General features: G+C 43.2%; 1 long non-coding RNA gene across 3 annotated transcripts in view; it reads right to left on the reverse strand.

The window, feature by feature from the left end:
• LOC143666623 (uncharacterized) overlaps nucleotides 1–17,861 on the reverse strand; it is a 102,442-nt gene that overhangs the window by 45,751 nt on the left and 38,830 nt on the right. The gene's annotated exons all lie outside the window — the stretch shown is intronic.

The following is a 17,861-nucleotide window of genomic DNA, read 5'->3' on the forward strand; positions in this document are numbered from 1 at the left end:
CCAACCAAGAAGGCAAAGCTGAGAACTGAGAAATGGGGTCCATCAGGCTTCTCCAAGGGGGCTCAGATGAGGGACCAACCAATTATAAAGTGTCTACTGTGTGCTGGGCCCAGCCCCACAGACTGGGATTTCCATCATCCCACCAGGTCTTGACCAACCCATTCCACCCTAATCAGGAAGGACCAATGCATGTTATGCGCCCATGAATTTGGAAGATTTGGAGTAAGACAGCATAAAACTTTGAGACCTCATATTAAGTATAGTATTTGAAATTGTGCAGATCTCATTCCCATCCCTAAGAAAAAAATTTCCCAGAATTGTATAATACCCTGACTTGTAGGCCAAAGGAATTATAAATTGTGATATGCCACCACTCATGACAAAACCACTTCAGATATTATATAACAGATGCAACACCCACCTACTGCTTATTGTCTGGAACTCTGAGAGCCTTGGATTTTGCAGTGTTCAGGATGACCCAAAATGTTCATACTCATTTGACATATGAGAAAACTGAGCTCAGAGTGAGCAATCTAGTAGTATGAAAAGAAAACTAGTCATCATGCATCATTCATTTTCATTCATTCACTGAACCCTTGAACCTGTACTGATCATATCCTCAGTCAGGTCATTGCTGGGCACTGGGGCAGAGAGGAAATCAGACCTAGTTCCTGCCCTCAAGAAGCTCACTTTCATTTTGGAGGGACAGGCATGAAGCATGGAGGTAGAGGAAAGTGTGACAAGGGTGTGATGAAGAGGGCACCGAGGGCTGCAGGCACCCAGAGTGGGAAACTATTGTCTTGGCCTGGGTCTCTCTGTGACTTCCCCAGTGAGAGTAGGCCCTGGGCCTGGGACTTCCTACCAGGCGGTTTATTAGGGTAGGTGTTCTAGTTTGCTAGCTGCCAGAATGCAATATACCAGAAATGGAATGGCTTTTAAAAAGGGGAATTTAATAAGTTGCTAGTTTACAGTTCTAAGGTCGACAAAATGTCCCAATTAAAACAAGTCTATGGAAATGTCCAATCAAAGGCATCAATCCAGGGAAAGAGACCTTGGTTCAAGAAGGCCGATGAAGTTCCAGGTTTCTCTCTCAGGTGTGAAGGCACATGGCATACACAGTCAAGGCTTCTTCTCTCATCTGGAAGGGCACATGGTGAACACGGCATCACCTGCTAGCTTTCTCTCCTGGCTTCCTGTTTCATGAAGCTCCCTGGAAGGCATTTTCCTTCTTCATCTCCAAAGGTCGCTGGCTTGTGGATTCTCTGCTTTGTGGTGCTGCTGCATTCTCTGCTCCCTCCGAATCTCTCATTCTCCAAAATGTTTCTTCTTTTATAGGACTCCAGAAACTTATCAAGACCCACCCAAATGGGTGGAGACATGTCATCACCTAATCCATCTTAACAACCACTCTTGATTAAATCACATCTCCAGGGAGATGATCTGATTACAGTTTCAAACATACAGTATTGAATAGGGATTATTCTGCCTTTACAAAATGGTATTTTGATTAAAGCATGGCTTTTCTAGGAGATATATATTACTTGAAACCAGCACAGGAGGTATATCTGGGGAGCAGAGGGAGGGAATAGGGAGAGTGAAGGAGGAAGCAAAGCTAAGACAAAGTCATGTCATCAAGGATACCAAGTGTTACCAAGGAAGGTGTAATCTTGACAGGATGGTCTAAGGATCTGTGATGTTTCGATTCTGGTGACAACTTGGCAAAATATTATGCCAAGTTATCTAGTCAGGCAAGCACTGGACTGACCATTGCTACAAGGATATTTCATAGCTGGTTGATAAAATGGAAAACTGATGTATTATACCAGTAAGCAAGTTGATTGCATCTTGGCTAATTACATCTGTGATCAAGTAAGGCATGTCTCCCACAACAAGATATTTCAATCAGATGAATGTTTTTAAGGGAGAAGACAGACTCTTTGACTGCTTCTTCAGCCAGCAAGCCTCTCCTGTGGATTCTGTCCAGACCCTTCATCAGAGCTGCCAGCTTCTGAGTCTGCCCTATGGATTTCAGACACTTCCATTCCCACAGTTGCATGGGTTGGTTCTGTTTCTCCAGAGAATCCTAACACAGCTTGGTACTGGGAGTGGTTCTTGAGAAACAGAATCTTAAAAATGGGTTTTTACAATTGGTTTTCTACTATGACTAGTCTCAGAGGCACTAATGACTCTATTTCCAATAATCAAAATGACAGTAACAGTTCATGGAGTGAGTTGTCAAAAGAGATACTTAAAATATCACTATTAGATTCTGATAATTGTATGCTTCTATGAGGCAAGGCTCTGGGTGAGAATGTTCTTTTTTTTCCTTTTTTTGTTAATTTTTAAAAATTTTTTTAAAAATATAACAACAAACAAATACAAACATTCTTAACTTATAATAATTCTGTTCTACATATATAATCAGTAATTCACAATATCATCACATAGTTGCATATTCATCATCATGATCATTTCTTAGAACATTTTCATCAATTAAGAAAAAGAAATAAAAAGAAAACAGACAAAATTTCATACATACCATACCCCTTACCCCTCACTTTCATTGATCACTAGCATTTCAATCTACTAAATTTATTTTAACATTTGTTCCCCCTATTATTTATTTTTATTCCATATGTTTTTCTCATCTGTTGAAAAGGTAGTTAAAAGGAGCATCTGACACAAGCTTTTCACAATACACAGTCACATTGTGAAAGCTATATCATTACACAATCATCTTCAAGAAACATGACTACTGGAACACAGCTCTACATTTTCAGGCAGTTCCCTCCAGCCTCTCCACTATATCTTCACTAACAAGGTGATATCTATTTAATGCATAAGAATAACCTCCAAGATAATCTCTTGACTCCGTTTGGAATCTCTCAGCCAATTGACACTTTATTTTGTCTCATTTCACTCTTCCCCCTTTTGGTCGAGAAGGTTTTCTCAATCTCTTGATGCTGAGTCTCAGCTCATTCCCGGATTTCTGTCCCATGTTGCCAGGAAGGTCCACACCCCTGGGAGTCATGTCCCATGTAGTCAGAGGGAGGGCAGTGAGTTTGCTTGTTGTGTTGGCTGGAAAGAGAGGCCACATCTGAGCAACAAAAGAGGTTCTCTTGGGGGTGATTCTTAGGCCTAATTTTAAGTAGGCTTGACCTATCCTTTGTGGGGTTAAGTTTCACATGAACAAACCCCAAGATTGCGGGCTCAGCCTATTGTTTTGATTGTCCCAGTGCTTGTGAGAATATCAAGAATTCAACTTGGGGAAGTTGAATTTTCTCCCTTACTCACCATTCCCCCAAGGGGACTTTGCAAATACTTTTTTATTCACTGTTCATATCATGGTGAGAATGTTCTTAACACCTTTATGGAGTTTAGTGGAACTAAGAGGTATAATGATGTTGGTTGGCTGTTGTTAGATACGGTGAATACTGTGATGAGGGACAGGGATGAGCTGAAGGCTTCAAATTTTTATATTAAGTGCTGTATGAATAATGTAAAAGTCTCCAAGTGTGTCCTGGAAGAAAACTTTATTTCCTGTGCTCAAAGACTAGAGATCTCTGAAAGCCAGACACAAAGCCTCATTGGCGAGTAGCAGATTTACAATGTAAATGAAAATCTCAACCTTGCAGGGTGTCTTCTGTTAAAGTAAGGGCTTTTATTGGTAAAGAATGCGATCCTGAAATGTAGGCTGGTGATATATGGCTTGATAATGATGGCAATGGGGAGACAGGATCCCTGGAATCTGCTGAGCTTTGTTAGATAGGCCTGTAATGGACTGTTCTGAAGAAAGAGCTTCCTAACCTCCAGCCTGCATTGAGAAAACAGCTTCTGGCCTCAGTCTCCCATGAGGAGTCTGCCATCCAACCTCCACCTAATAAGATTAACCCTTCAGTTCCTGCTCACCCTAACCAACTACCTTGGGGAAAAAGCCCTCCCACCTCTGTCTAGAGTGATTAACCCTGTTTCATGAGATGAAACTGCAACAGAATGCCCTGAGGTAATTGGCTTGATATGCACTTGTATTTCATTTCATGACCTGTCCTTACCAACCCTCTTTTCTTCAAGACCTATAATTAGACTAAAGTCCCAATAGACCCTGTCATGGTCAGGTTCAGGTGTCAACTTGGTCAAGTGGTGGTACCTGTTTGTCTGGTTGGGCAAGTGCTGGCCTGTCTGTTGCGATGAGGACATTTTGTAGAATTAAATCATCATCATGTCGGCTGCATCCACAGCTGATTCCATCTGTAATCAGCCAGGGGGAGTGTTTGCTTAATCTAATCACTGGGAGCCTTTTAAAGAGGATTCAGAAGAGACAGTCTTCTCTCCCTGCTTCGGCCTGGAAGGCTCTCCTGGTTCATCCAGACCCTCCATCGGAATTGTTGGCTTCACAGCCTGCCCTGCAGACTTTGGACTCTGCATTCCCACAGTCATGTGAGACACTTTTATAAATTTTATGTTTGTGAGTGTTCCCTGTTGATTCTGTTTCTCTAGAGAACCCTAACTAATACAGACCCCAAAAGGTGATATAGAAAGTGTAACCCAAGAGGAGGTATGCTGCACTCCATAAGAACTGCATGAGTTTTCCAATCTATATAGATAGAAATCAGAGGAATATGTGTTGGAATGGGTATTAACATTGTGGGATAATAGTGAAAGGAATATAAAGTTGGATCAAGCTGAATTTATTGATATAAATAAATAAATATTATTATTATTTATTAGTAATAAATAAATATCTACTAAGCAGAGATTCTGCATTCAATGTTGTAGCTTGAGGGGTTAGAAAGGGAGTTAACAGTTCTTATGGATGGTTGGCTGAAACAGGGATCAAAAGGCAGCTGAAATTACCTGAGGTCAAAATGCCAGAATTGCCCTGGTATAACGTAGATATGGGGATTTGGAGGCTTAGAGATATTGGAATGTTAGAGTGGACTTGTCATGAGAGATGTATTACTTAGGGTTCTCTAGAGAAACAGAATCAACAGGATATATCCACAAATATAAAATTTATAGAAGTATCTCCATAACAGTGGGAATGTAGAGTCCAAAATCCATAAGGCAGGCTGTGAAGCTGACGACTCCGATGGAGAGTCTGGATGAACTCCACAAAAAAGGCTCATTGGCTAAAGCAGGAAGAGAGACTTTCTCTTCTGAATTCTCCTTAAAAGCCTTCCATTGATTAGATTAAACATCACTCATTGCAGAAGACACTTCCCTTGGCTGATTACAAATGGAATCAGCTGTGGATGCAGCTGATATGCTCATGATTTAATTCTATGAAATGTCCTCATAGCAACAGACAGGCCAGCACTTGCCCAACCAGACAAAGGGGTACCACAGCCTGGCCAAGTTGACACATGAACCTGACATGACAGTCTACCCTTTGTCAACTTGGCAGCTATATCCATCGCCTTAAACCATACTTAATTTCTAAATAGAAAACAGTAAAAAACACATTTTTTTCCCTCACCTATTAATACTTAACTGTCCTGCCATATAACTGGAAACACATTAAATCTCCACAGATTAGGGTGCAAGTCCTTGGGTAAAGTTCATTCTTAAACTTGATATCTTACAACTTAAACAGTATAACATGAACAAAACAGCATTACAGTCCTCGTTTCTGTAACTGATCACATGGTTGTAGTTCATATTTATCACCACCTTCTTCCACTACCCATTCCATGTTCCCTTTACCCTCAGCAAGCACTTCAGCTGGCCGAGATTCTTTGCCTGATGAGGTGACCCAAACCTTCATTCTTGAAGCCATTATTAGTCCTACCTGTATTGGGCTGTTGCAGTTTTCCATTGATTATAATCACAGGGCATGGCAGTACTAAAAGACACCCTATGGGATCTCCTGTAGTCCAGGGGAACTCTTCTTTACCTCCATTGTGTACTTGCAGTCCTATTTCCCCCTCATAGTCAGGGTCAAACCCCAGCCAGTAATGTAATTCCCTTCTTGGCTTGTTGATCTAGGGGCATGAAGGCAAAGTGACCAGGTGGCAGTCTTAGATTCCAGTTCAATGAAATCATTATTGTTTCTCCAGGTGGAACCATTCCCCTTTTGGAACTAAAACCTTTAGACCAGCATAACTCAAGGTCACAGGGACAGGAAGAAAAAATTTTCCTAGTAGATCACTAGGGGGTAATAGTAAGTGGTGCCACTTCCATTTTCACCTTTGATTCCTGGGCCCATGGATGCTGGCTATGGGAGAAACAGTACCATACAGTGGATGCTGATTCATACACACCTTCCTGGAGAACATTACCCAGCCCTTAAAGGTACTGCCACCTAGTTGGCACCGTAATTGCATTTTCAAAAGGCCATTCCACTGTTCTATCAGTCCAGCTGCCTCTGGATGATGGGGAACATGGTAAACCAGAGAATTCCATGAGTATGTGCTCATTCCTGCACTTCATTTGCCATAAAGTGTGTTCCTTGGTCAGAAACAATGCTGTGTGGAATATCATGACAATGGATAAGGCATTCTCTAAGTCCACATATAGTAGTTTTGACAGAAGCACTGCATTCAGGGAAAGCAAACCTTTATCCAGAGTATGAGTCTATTCCAGGTAGAATAAATTGCCGTCCTGGAGGGACTCAGCAGTGGCTGTAGCCAGGTCAGCCTTGGTGAGTGGAAGCCCATGTTTCTGAGCCCATGTATAACCTCCATCCCTACCACCATGACCATGAGGCCATTGGGCAATGAGAGGAGTTGCTAGGGAAAGAGGCTGACTGGTGTCCATAGAACAGGTCATCTTATCCACCTGATTATTAAAACCTTCCTCTGCTGAAGTCATCCTCTGGTGCACATTCACATGGGACACAATATCTTCATGTTTTTTGCCCACTCAGACAGATCTATCCACATACCTCTTCCCCAGACCTCATTGTCCCCAATTTTCCAATTATGGTCTTTCCAAATCCCTGACAATCCAGCCAAACCATTAGCAACAGCCCATGAATCAGTAAACAAACACACCTCTGGCCAGTTCTCCTTCCAAGCAAAATGAACAACCAGATGAACTGCTCGAAGTTCTGCCCACTGGGAGGATTTCCCCTCACCACTGTCCTTCAAGGATACCCCAGAAAGGGGTTGGAGAGCTGCAGCTATCCACTACAGGTTGTACCTGCATACCATGCCAAACCATCTGTAGACCAGGCCTGAGTTTTTCTCTTCCTCAGTCAATTCACCATAAATAATTCCCCAAGAGGCCATAGTTCTGGTCTGGGAAAGAGAAGGTAATGTGGCAGGAATGGAGACCATGGGCATTTGGGCTACTTCCTCATGCAACTTACTTGTGCCTTCAGCACCTGCTCTGGTCCTATCTCATATATACTATTTACATTTTATGATGGAGTGTTGCTGCACATGCCCAACTTTATGGCTTGGTGGGTCAGACAACACCTAGCTCATGATAGGCAACTCAGGTCTCATGGTAACTTGGCAGCCCATGGTTAAGCATTCAGTCTCTACTAAGGCTCAGTAGCAGGCCAAAAGTTGTTTCTCAAAAGGAGAGTAGTTATCTGCAGCAGATGGTAAGGCTTTGCTCCAAAATTGTAAGGGTCTGCATTGTGATTCTCTTATAGAGGCATAACAAAGGCTCCAGACAGCATCTCTATTTGCCACTGACACTTCCAGCACCATTGGATCTACTGTATCACATGGTACAAGTGGCAGAGCAGCTTGTACAGCAGCCTGGACCTGTTGCAGAGTCTCCTCTTGTTCAGGTCCCCACACAAAATTAGCAGCTTTTCTGGTCACTCAATAAATGAGCCAGAGTAGCACACCCAAATGAGGAATATGTTGTTACCAAAATCCAAAGAAATCAAGTAGGCACTGTACCTCTATTTTGGTCTAGGAGGGGCCAGATGCAGCAACTTATCCTTCACCTTAGAAGGGAAATTGTGACAGGCCGCACACCACTGGACACCCAGAAATTTCACTGAGGTGAAAAAAAGTCCCCTGTATTTTTATTGGATATATCTCCCATCCTCTGATGCACAAATGTCTTACCAGTAAGTCTAGAGTATTTGCTACTTCTTGATCACTAGGTCCATTCAACATGACATCATCAATATAACGGACCAGTGTGATGTCCCTGCAGACAAGATTATGACATAGGGCTGGAGAGTTTATATACCCCTGAGGTAAGACAGTGAAAATACATTACTGACCTTGCCAGCTGAAAGCAAACTGTTTCTAGTGGTCCTTACCAATAGCTATTGGGAAAAAAGCATTTTCCAGATCAATAGCTGCATACCAGGTACCAGAGGATGCACTGATATGCTCAAGCAGTGATACCACATCTAAACAGCAGCTGCAATTGGAGTTACCACCTGGTTGAGCTTAAGATAATCCACTGACATCCTCCAAGACCTGTCTGTTTTATGCACAGGACAAATAGGACAGTTGTATGGGGATGTTGTGGGAATCACCACCCCTGCATCCTTCAAATCTTTAAGAGTGGCAGTAATCTCTGAAATCCCTCCAGGAATCCAGTATTGCTTCTGATTTACCATTTTGCTAGGTAGAGGCAGTTATAGTGGCTTCCACTTGACCTTTCCCACTATCATAGCCCTCACTCCATGACTTAGAGAGCCAATGTGGGGATTCTTCCAGTTGCTCAGTATGTCTATTCCAATTACGCATTCTGGAACTGGGGAAATAACTACAGAATTGGGTCTGGGGGCCCACTGGACCCACTGTGAGATGGACCTGAGATAAAACTCCATCGATCACCTAATCTCCATAAGCCCCCACTCTGACTAGTGGACCAGAGTGACGTTTTGGGTCCCCTGCAATTAATGTCACTTCTGAACCAGTGCCTAACAATCCCCAAAATATCTGATCATTTTCTTTTCCCCAATGCACAGTTACCCTGGTAAAAGGCTATCAGTCTCCTTGGAGAAGGCTTGGAGGAAAATTAACAGTATAAATTTGTGGTGGTGTAAAAGGGTCCTCCCCCAGAGGGACCTGACCTTCCCCTCATTCAAGGGGCTCTGGATCTGTAAACTGTCTCAAGTCTGGAAATTGATTAAGGAGCCATGACTCTTTGTTTTTGTAATTCAAGTTAGACTTCTGTTCCCTTGACCTAAAACTCTTTTGTTTATACAGCTCAAACAAGAATTTAGTAGACTGCCCATCTATTGTACTTCTAGCCAATGCTACAAATCTCTGCGAGTCAGATTATCTTGACTCCTGCTTTGAGTCTGCTGTCTATTATGATAGCCACGTCCACCTTGTCTTTGGCAATTAAATGCTGCCACCTGGCTTCTGCCAACTCAGGATCCCATCATCCCCATTGTATTCAAGGATTCTGGCTCAATGACAGCAGTTACCACAGTAATATCTGACCTATAGAGAAGTGCAACTACAGAGGAGTTCAGGGAAGATGGCGCTAGTCTCACAAATTTATTTCTCATGGTTCTGGTAAAAGCTGCATCCTCCGGACATTCCTGGGGTATAAGAGCAGGCTTTGCATAATAAATCCACTCTAACATTCCAATCTCTCTAAGCCTCTGGATCCCTCATCTACCTTATATCAGGGCAGTTCTGGCATTTCAACTTCAGGTAATGTCAGCCACCTTTTGAACTATGTTTCAGCCAACCATCCAAACAAACTGCTAATGTCTTTTCTAACACCTGGAGCTATAACATTGAATGCAGTATCTCTGCTTAGTGGGCCCATATCAATAAATTCAGCTTGATCCAGTCTTATGTTCCTCCCACCATTATCCCACATCCTTAAAATCCATTGCCACACATATTCCCCTGATTTCTGTCTATATACATTGGAAAACTCACACAGTCCTTTTGGAGTATAATGTACCTCCTCATGGGTGATACTTTGTACCTCACCTTTTGGGGCCTGTTGGGACTTCAGTCTAGTTATACATTTGGAAGAAATGAAGGGTGGTAGGGGTGTGTCATAAAAGGATATTAGAAGTATCTTCCAAGCCATTTGCTTCAGGGCATTCATTTGTAGTTTCATCTAGTGAAGTAAGATTAATCACTCTAGGGTTAATCCCTTCAGGTGGAGGTTGAGTGGCCAACTCCTCAGGCAGGTTGTAGGTGGGGTGGCTATGTCCTCAGGGTAGACTATTATAGGGTTCTCTAGAGAAGACTCAGCTTGACCTAGGTTTTCAACCTCTCCACCGACATCATCATCAATCCATATGTTGCCATCCCATTTTCCAGGGTCCCATTCCTTTCCAATCAGTGCCCTCACTTTAACGGCAGATACCAAGAAAGATTGAGATTTCAGTTTACATTGTAAAGTCATTACTCTAACAATAAAATTCTGAGTCTGATTTTTGAAGATCTCAATTCTACAACTACAGAAATAATATTTTTCTTCAGGATATTCATAGAAACATTTACACCTGTCAGATGGCACATAAGCTTCTCATTTGAAGCCTTAAGCTCATACCTTTCACTCATTAATGTATACAGTGTATCTAACAACAACCAACATCTCTATACCTCCTATTTTCACAAAACTCTATAAAGGTGTCAAAAACATTATCCCCCAGAGCCTGGCTTTTTCACTTGTAGTGAAGCATTAGACAAATTAAATGGTGATATTTTGCCAACTCTTTTGCCAACTCAGCCCACGGATTGGCAGTATTATTCTGATTATGGGAATCAGAGGCCTTAGTGCCTTTGAGTCCAGTCAGAGTAGAAAACCAATCGTAAAAACCCATTTTTATGATTCTGTTTCTTAAGGACCCACTCCTGATACCAAGCTGTACTAGTTAGGGTTCTCTAAAGAAACAGAAATCAACAAGAAATATCCATAAATATAAAATTTATAAAAGTATCTCACTTAACCATAGGAAGATACAGTCCGAAATCTGTAGGGCAGGCTGTGAAGTTGATGACTCCAGTGGAGGGTCTGGACAAACTCTACAGGAGAGGCTCACCGGCCAAAGCAGGACGAGAGACTGTTTCTTCTGAATCTTCCTTAAAAGGATTCCATTGATGAGATTAAATGTCACTCATTCCAGAAGAAGATTACAAATGGAATCAGCTGTGGATGCAGCCGACGTGATCATGATTTAATTCTATGAAATGTTCTCATAGCAACAGACAGACCAGCACTTGCCCAACCAGACAATGGGTACCACCACCTGGCCAAGTTGACATGTAAACATGACCATGACAAAGAAATCATGCTCACACATGCCAGGAATGTCCAGAGGACACACCTTTCACCAGAACCTTGAGAAATAAATCCATGGAATGAGCTCCATCATCCCTGAAGAGCTCTGTAGTTGCCCTTCTCTGTAAGTCAGATATTACTGTAGAAACTGCTGTCACTGAGCTGGAATCCTTTAACACAACGTGTTGATCAGATCCTGAGGTGGTAGAAGCCATTTGGCAACAGTTAATCACCACAGACAAAGTGGGCATGGCCACCAGAATGGACAGCAGATTCAAAGCCACAATCAAAATAACCTGACACTCAAAGACTTATGGTATTGGCTAGTAGATTGTGGGGTGCCTAGTAAAATAGATGGACAGTCTAGTTAATTCTCGCTTGAGATGTATAAGCAGAAGAATTCTAGGGCAAGTGAACAGAAGTCTCATGAATTACAAAAACAGAGAGTCAGGTGGGCCACAGTAGCTCAGCAGGTAGAGTTCTTGCCTGCCATCTGGAGACCCTGGTTCGATTCTGTGTTAGTTAGCTTCAGTTGTCAACTTGACCAGGTGAGCATACCTAGTCCTGTTGCTGTGGACATAAGCCAGCGGTACGTGAACCTCATCTGTTGCCAATTACATCTGCAGTCAGCTAGGAGGCGTGTCTGCTGCAATGAGTGATGTTTGACTTAATTGGCTGGTGCTTAAATGAGAGAACGCAATGTAGCACAGCCAAGCAGCTCGGCATTCCTCATCTGAGCACTAGCAGCTCCCAGGCCTTTGGAGATGCAGAAAGAAGTCACCCCGGGGAAAGTTCTTGGAACCCAGGGGCCTGGAGAGAAGACCAGCAGAGACCATCTTGTGCCTTCCACGTAAGAAAGAACCTCGGTGGAAAGTTAGCTGCCTTTCCTCTGAAGAACCAACAAAATAAATCCCCTTTTATCAAAAGCCAATCCGTCTCTGGTGTGTTGCATTCCGGCAGCTAGCAAACTAGAACAGATTCCCACTGCCTGCTCATGCAAAGACAAAAAAGGAAAAACTGATGGCCATGACACCTTAATCAACTTCCAGACATGAGACAGTTTACAGACCTAGAGCTCTTTCATTGAGGGGAGGGCTGGGTATCCTTGGGGAAGGACCCTTTTGCACTGCCCAAAATTTAAACTGTTAACCTTCTTCCAAGCCTTTCCAAAGAAGACCTATGGTCTTTTGCCAGGGTAACTGTGCACTGGCAGAAGGGAAATGATCAGATATTTTAGGGGTTATTAGACACTGGCTCAGAAGTGACACTAATTCTAGGAGACCCAAAACATCATTCTGATCCACCAGTCAGAATAGGGGTTTATGGAGATCAGGTGATTAGTGCAATTCTAGCTCAGATCTATTTTCCAGTGGGTCCAATGGGTCCTTGGACCCATTCTGTGGTCATTTTCCTAATTCCAGAATGCATAATTGGAATCTGCATACTAAGCAACTGGTAGAATCCCCACATTGGCTCTCTAACTCATGGTGTAAGGGCTATTACGGTACGAAAGGCCAAGTGGGAGCCACCAGAACGTCCCCTACCCAGCAAAATTGTGAATCAGCAGCAACACCATATTCCTGGAGGGACTGCAGAGATTAGAGCCACTCTTAAAAACTTGAAGGATGCAGGGGTGGTGATTCCTACCACATCCCCATTCAACTCTCCTATGTGACCTGTGCAGAAAACAGACGGGACTTGGAGAATGACAGGATTATTGTGGACTTAAGCAGGTGGTAACTCCAATTGCAACTGCTGTTCCAGAATTGGTATCGTTTGAGCTAATCAACACGTTGCTGGTACCTGGCTTGCAGCTGATCTGGCAAATGCTTTTTTCTCAGTTGCTGTTAGTAATGACCAACAGGAACAGTTTAATTTCAGCTTACAAGACCAGCAGTACACCTTCACTGTCCTATTTGAAGGGTATATCAACTCTCCAGCCCTATGTTACAACTCTCCAGAAAGGACCTTGATCACTTCTCCCTCATACAAGACATCACACTAGTCCATTATATTGATATCATGCTGGTTGGACCTAGTGAGCAAGAAGTAGCAACCACTTTAGACTTATTGGTATGAGATTTGTGTATTGTGGGATGAGAGATAAATCCAACAAAAATACAGGGGTCTTCCATCTTGGTGAAATTTCTAGGTATCCAGTGGTGTTGGGCATGTTGAGATATCCCCACAACATGAAGGACAAGCTGTTGCATCTGCCCATCATACAACCAAAAAAGAGCAAATTATCACAACCTATGCCTAGCTGGAATCTTTGAATTTTAGAGACAACATATTCCTTATTTGGGTGTGCTACTCCAGCCCATTTACTGAGTGACCAGAAAAGTTGCTTGGTTTGAGTAGAGACTGGTAAAAGGATTTTCTGCCATATGTCCAGGCTGCTATGCAAACTGCTCATTCACTTGGGCCCTATGATCCAGCAGATTCAATGGGGCTGAAGTGTATTTGGCAAAAAGGAATGCTGTCTGGAGCCTTTATCAGGCCCCTCGAGGAGAATCACAATGCAGATCCTTAGGATTTTGTAGTAAAGCCTTACCATCTGCCACAGATAACTACTCTCCTTTTTAGAAATGGCTTTTAGCCTACTACTGGGCCTTCGTAGAGACTAGATGCTTAACCATGGGCCACCAAGTTACCATGAGATCTGAACTGCCTATCATGAGTTGGGTGCTGTCTGACCCACTAAGCCATAAAGTTGGATGTACACAGCAGCACTCCATCATAAAATTGAAATGGTATCTTAGAGATAGAGCTTGAGCAGGCCCTGAAGGCAGAAGTAAGTTACATAAGGAAGTGGCCCAAACGCTCATGGCCCTCACTCCTCCACATTACCTTCTCTTTTCCAGACCAGAGCTATGGCCTCTTGGGGAGTTCCTTCCTATCAGTTGATTGGGGAAGAGAAAACTTGGGTTCTGCACCTGAAAGTAGATAGCTGCAGCACTACAACCACATTCTGGAATGTCCTTAAAGGACAGTGGTGAGGAGAAATCCTCCCACTGGGTGGAACTTCGAGCAGAGCACCTGGTTGTTTATTTGGCTTAGAAGGAGAACTGGCCAGAGGTGTGTTTGTATACTAACTCATGGGTGTTGCTAATGGTTTGTCTGGATGGTCAGAGACTTGGGAGGAGCATGATTGGAAAATTGGTGAAAAAGAGGTCTGGGGAAGATGTATGGGGATAGACCTTTCTGAGTGGGCAAAGAACAGGAAGATATTTGTGTCCCATGTGAATGCACACCAGAGGGTAACTTCAGCAGAGGAAGGTTTTAATATTCAAGTGGATGAGACAGCCTGCTCTGTGGATAAATGTCATTCTCTTTCATCAGCCACTCCTACCATTGCCCAATGGGCATGGTGATAGGGGTTGAGGTTATGCATGGGCTCAGCAACATGGACTTCCATTCATCAAGGCCAACCTGGTTATGGCCACTGTTGAGTGTCCAATCTTCCAGCAGCAGAGACCCACACTCAGTCCCCAAAATGGGGCCATTCCCTAAGGTGATCAGCCTGCTACTGATTACACTGGACCACTTCCATCATGGAAGGGCTGGTGATTCATTCCAACTGGAATAGACAAATACTCCGGATATGGGTTTGCATTCCCTTAAAGCAATGCTTTTGCAAAAACTACCATCTGTGGACTTACAGAATGCCTCATGGTACTGAGGCATTTACTCAGCATCATGGTATTCCACACACCATTGCTTCTGATCAAGGAACCCACTTCACAGCAAATGAAGTGCAGGAATGGGCACATGTTCATGGAATTCTTTGGTCTTAGCATGTTCCTCATCACCCAGCAGCTGGTTTGACAGAACAGAGGAATGGCCTTTTGAAGACCCAATTATGGTGCCAACAAGGTGGAAATAGCTTGCAGAGCTGGGGCAGTGTTCTCCAGGAGGCTGTGTATGCTGCAAATCACCATCCACTCTCTAATGCTCTCTTACCTATAGCCAGGATTCACAGGTCCAGGAATCAAGGGGTGGAAATGGGAGTGGCACCACTCACTATCATCCCTAGTGATCCACTAGGAAAATTTTTGCTTTCTGTCCCTGAAACCTTAAGCTCTGCTGATCTACAGATCTTACTTCTGAAAGGAGCAGTGCTCCTACCAGCAGACATAACAATGATTCCATTGAACTGGAAGTTAAGACAGCCACCTGGCCACTTTGGGCTTCTCATGTCTCTGAATTAACAGGCATAAAAGGGGATTACTGTTCGGTCTGATCAATCTTGACTATCAAGGGGAAATAGGATTCAACCTATACAAAGGAGGTAAAGAATAGTTTCCCTGGAATACAGGAGATTCCCTTGGGTGTCTCTTAGTATTACCATACTCTGAGATTAATGTCAATGAAAAACTGCAACAACCCAATCCAGGCAGGGCTACCAATGACCCAAAACTTCAGTAATGAAGGTCTGGGTGGCAAAGAATCCCAGCCAGCTGAAGTGCTTGCTGAAGGTAAAGGGAACATGGAATGGATAGTAGGAGAAGGTAGTGATAAATATCAACTATGGTCATGTGATCAGTTACAGAAACAAGGACTGTGATTGTATGAATAATTCCTCCTCATTTTTGTTATGAATATGTTTGCATTTGTACATAAGCAAATATCTTGTTTTCCTCTTATTATATGACATAAGTTGTAATGTTCATGTTATAGTATTTAAGTCATAGGATATGAAGTTTAAGAAGAATGTTACTTAAGGGTTTGCACTCTATTCTGATGAGATATATTGCATTTCTGGTTGTTTGCAGGACAGGTGAGTATTGTCAAGTGAGACATATGTCTATTTGGAAATTAAGCATGTTTCAATTTATGTGTATAGCTGCCAAGTTGATAAGGGGTGGACTGTGATGGTTAGGTTCTAGTGTCAACTTGGTGAAATGATTATGCCCAGTTGTCTAGTCAGGGAAACACTGGCCTGATCATTGCTGTAAGGATATTTCATGGCTGTTAATAAATCATAGGCTAGTGTATTAAGCCTGTGGCTGATTACATATGCAATCAACTAAGGCATATCTCCCACAACAAGACAATTCAATCATTTGAAGGCTTTAAAGGAAAAACAGATACTTTTTAACTGCTTTTTCAGCCAGGGAGCCTCTGCTGTGGAGTTCGTCCAGACCCTTCATTGGAGCCACCAGTTTCACAGCCTGCCCCATAGATTTTGGACTCTTCCATTTCCATGGTAGCATGAGACATCTTTCTAAATCTTATATTTACAGATCTCTCTTGTTGGTTCTGTTTCTCTAGAGAACACTGACTAACACCCATCTCTCTAGAGATCTCTCTAGAAAGATTATCAGAAGATCTAGGGATCTCTCTAGAAAGTTTATCAGAATTGTCTTCTACAGGATAAAAAAAAGAAGTATTTATCAAACCTTTCCTGTCTCTATTGGCTGAGAGCTCCCCCTTGGAGATCAGAGAAGGAAGCAAGTTCTAGGGGACTCAGGTCAAAGTCTGTTTGGAATTGTTTGCTGAGACATAGCTGGAATCCCACAGGGAGGGAGTTCTAGGAGATGTGAGGAACATAACAAGGGTGTCTGACCCTTCTCCAAGCCAGGTAAGGTGTAGCAGAGGGGTCAGTGAGGATTTCCTAAAACAGACGTCTAAGCCAAGCCTTCAAAAGTGGGTGGAAATGACTTGTAGGAAGATGGTGGAGCAAGGACTGGAAGAACTCACTATTCCACCAAAAGCACATAGAGAACAGGCAGGAATGATCCAAAGCATCATTCTGGAGCTCAGGAGACCTGGGAAGTACCAGTGCAACATATAAGGAAGAGCTGCACAAAAATCTGGAGAAACCATAACTTAGAAATTGTGGTGAGTGAACTCAACTCTGGCACCTAACACCCCTCCTCCAACCCCTAGTGCACAGCTATGTGATGGCTTGGTTCTTTCTATCTGGCAAGACATGGGGCACACCTGCTCCAACTGTGGTCTGGTGAAGTTAATGTTCTTGGTCCCACAGCCTATGAACCATCCATGAAGGAGCTTGGAAGCTCATGGATACATTAATCCCACAAACTGAGAGACTGTGGGGACAGATTAATATCCACTTTGGTTTCCACAAACAGAGACAGTGGCATGAGATTGATCTGGTTCTCTTCCACCTGGCTGCAGCAAGCTGGAAGAGACAGAGAGGCTCACCCCTTTGGAAAACTGGGTCACAGCACAGTCTATTTACAGCTGCTGGCCAGAAAGGTGACCCTCAGGGTCCTATAGCCTTGAACTTTTCCACATGAAACCCAGGGTACACACAGCCACACTAATTATACCAGCAGAGAAACTGTAGCAAGTGATTGAGCTCCACTGCAGCGCCAGGTTCCCATCCCCCATCCATGAGGCCAGCAGCTTTGGGCACATGTGAGTCTTGCCTGAAGGACTACTCTCACCAGAAGTAGAGAGAGACATAGAAAAGTCCTGACCCAAACTGTTTTCCAGTCAATAGGACAGTTGGGGCCCACAGCCCTGGTCCTTTCTGGACAGGCACCCACAGCTGTTATCTATAAATATAAATATTTGTATAAATAGCAGTCAGAGAGATTTAAAAAAAAACAACTTTGTAGGGCTGTGGGTAATAGGTCCTGATGGGTGACACCTGCTGGGAAGACTGAGAAAGTACAATCTGAGTAATTGTTTTCCTGACCTTTCCCTGGGCCTAT

Source organism: Tamandua tetradactyla, chromosome 23 (assembly GCF_023851605.1).
Source record: "Tamandua tetradactyla isolate mTamTet1 chromosome 23, mTamTet1.pri, whole genome shotgun sequence".
Lineage (NCBI taxonomy): Eukaryota > Metazoa > Chordata > Mammalia > Pilosa > Myrmecophagidae > Tamandua > Tamandua tetradactyla.